Source organism: Oncorhynchus keta, unplaced genomic scaffold (genome assembly GCF_023373465.1).
Source record: "Oncorhynchus keta strain PuntledgeMale-10-30-2019 unplaced genomic scaffold, Oket_V2 Un_contig_24622_pilon_pilon, whole genome shotgun sequence".
NCBI classification, from domain to species: Eukaryota; Metazoa; Chordata; class Actinopteri; order Salmoniformes; family Salmonidae; genus Oncorhynchus; species Oncorhynchus keta.
In genome coordinates this window covers 863-3,520 of record NW_026284013.1, presented here as the reverse complement: position 1 = coordinate 3,520, position 2,658 = coordinate 863, and the positions used below count along the sequence as shown (strand labels likewise).

At 49.1% G+C, this 2,658-nt stretch overlaps 1 long non-coding RNA gene across 1 annotated transcript; it reads right to left on the bottom strand.

Annotated features, from left to right (window-relative positions):
* Positions 1-678: 678 nt before the first annotated feature.
* Positions 679-2,300, bottom strand: LOC127922120 (uncharacterized). Its single transcript, XR_008110426.1, has 3 exons — positions 2,156-2,300; positions 1,657-1,787; positions 679-746 (listed from the first exon to the last, which is right to left on the bottom strand). It is a non-coding gene; the product is annotated as an uncharacterized LOC127922120 (long non-coding RNA).
* Positions 2,301-2,658: the final 358 nt, after the last annotated feature.

Genomic DNA, 2,658 nt, shown 5'->3' with positions numbered 1-2,658 from the left:
GCAATGCCAACTGTGATATATGCAATGCCAACTGTGGTATATGCAATATTGGCTATTGGTATATGCAATGCCAACTGTGAGTATATGCAATGCCAACTGTGAGTATATGCAATGCCAACTGTGAGTATATGCAATGCCAACTGTGAGTATATGCAATGCCAACTGAAAAATAAGTGGGTATACAGTGTATACCTGCATATACCTTCCACTACAACAATGGATATAGTATTTGTTCCAAGTATTTTCACAGCTCATGGTTCATCCGGTCATTAGCAGTCTCAGATTGCCCCACTCCCCAGCTGTTCATGTCCTGTCCTGTTGTTCATGTCAAAGTAACACCCACTCCCCAGCACCTGTCTGTTCATGTCAAAGTAACACCCACTCCCCAGCACCTGTCTGTTCATGTCAAAGTAACACCCACTCCCCAGCACCTGTCTGTTCATGTCAAAGTAACACCCACTCCCCAGCACCTGTCTGTTCATGTCAAAGTAACACCCACTCCCCAGCACCTGTCTGTTCATGTCAAAGTAACACCCACTCCCCAGCACCTGTCTGTTCATGTCAAAGTAACACCCACTCCCCAGCACCTGTCTGTTCATGTCAAAGTAACACCCACTCCCCAGCACCTGTCTGTTCATGTCAAATAACACCACTAACACTGTTCCAAAGTAGCCCCCAGCACCTGTCTGTTCATGTCAAAGTAACACCCACTCCCCAGCACCTGTCTGTTCATGTCAAAGTAGCACCTCCCCAGCTCCCCAGCACCTGTCTGTTCATGTCAAAGTAACACCCACTCCCCAGCACCTGTCTGTTTATGTCAAAGTAACACCCACTCCCCAGCACCTGTCTGTTTATGTCAAAGTAACACCCACTCCCCAGCACCTGTCTGTTTATGTCAAAGTAACACCCACTCCCCAGCACCTGTCTGTTTATGTCAAAGTAACACCCACTCCCCCCAGCACCTGTCTGTTTATGTCAAAGTAACACCCACTCCCCAGCACCTGTCTGTTTATGTCAAAGTAACACCCACTCCCCAGCACCTGTCTGTTTATGTCAAAGTAACACCCACTCCCAGCACCTGTCTGTTCATGTCAAAGTAACACCCACTCCCCAGCACCTGTCTGTTCATGTCAAAGTAACACCCACTCCCCAGCACCTGTCTGTTCCCCAGCACCTGTCATGTCAAAGTAACACCCACTCCCCAGCACCTGTCTGTTTATGTCAAAGTAACACCCACTCCCCAGCACCTGTCTGTTCATCAAAGTAACACCCTCCCCCAGCACCTGTCTGTTCATGTCAAAGTAACACCCACTCATGTCAAAGTAACACCCACTCCCCAGCACCTGTCTGTTTATGTCAAAGTAACCCCACCCCCAGCACCTGTCTGTTTATGTCAAGTAACACCCACTCCCCAGCACCTGTCTGTTCATGTCAAAGTAACACCCACTCCCCAGCACCTGTCTGTTTATGTCAAAGTAACACCCACTCCCCAGCACCTGTCTGTTCATGTCAAGTAACACCCACTCCCCAGCACCTGTCTGTTTATGTCAAAATAACACACCCCAGCACCTGTCTGTTCATGTCCCCAGCACCTGTCTGTTTATGTCAAAGTAACACCCACTCCCCAGCACCTGTCTGTTTATGTCAAAGTAACACCCACTCCCCAGCACCTGTCTGTTCATGTCAAAGTAACACCCACTCCCCAGCACCTGTCTGTTCATGTCAAAGTAACACCCACTCCCCAGCACCTGTCTGTTCATGTCAAAGTAACACCCACTCCCCAGCACCTGTCTGTTTATGTCAAAGTAACACCCACTCCCCAGCACCTGTCTGTTCATGTCAAAGTAACACCCACTCCCCAGCACCTGTCTGTTTATGTCAAAGTAACACCCACTCCCCAGCACCTGTCTGTTTATGTCAAAGTAACACCCACTCCCCAGCACCTGTCTGTTCATGTCAAAGTAACACCCACTCCCCAGCACCTGTCTGTTCATGTCAAAGTAACACCCACTCCCCACCTGTCTGTTTATGTCTGCACCTGTCTGTTCATGTCAAAGTAACACCCACTCCCCAGCACCTGTCTGTTTATGTCAAAGTAACACCCACTCCCCAGCACCTGTCTGTTTATGTCAAAGTAACACCCACTCCCCAGCACCTGTCTGTTCATGTCAAAGTAACACCCACTCCCCAGCACCTGTCTGTTCATGTCAAAGTAACACCCACTCCCCAGCACCTGTCTGTTCATGTCAAAGTAACACCCACTCCCCAGCACCTGTCTGTTTATGTCAAAGTAACACCCACTCCCCAGCACCTGTCTGTTCATGTCAAAGCACCTGTCTGTTCAACACCCACTCCCCAGCACCTGTCTGTTTATGTCAAAGTAACACCCACTCCCCAGCACCTGTCTGTTTATGTCAAAGTAACACCCACTCCCCAGCACCTGTCTGTTCATGTCAAAGTAACACCCACTCCCCAGCACCTGTCTGTTTATGTCAAAGTAACACCCACTCCCCAGCACCTGTCTGTTCATGTCAAAGTAACACCCTCCCCAGCAATACCCACTCCCAGCACCTGTCTGTTTCATGTCAAAGTAACACCCACTCCCCAGTCTGTTTACCTGTCTGCACCTGTCTGTTTATGTCAAAGTAACACCCACTC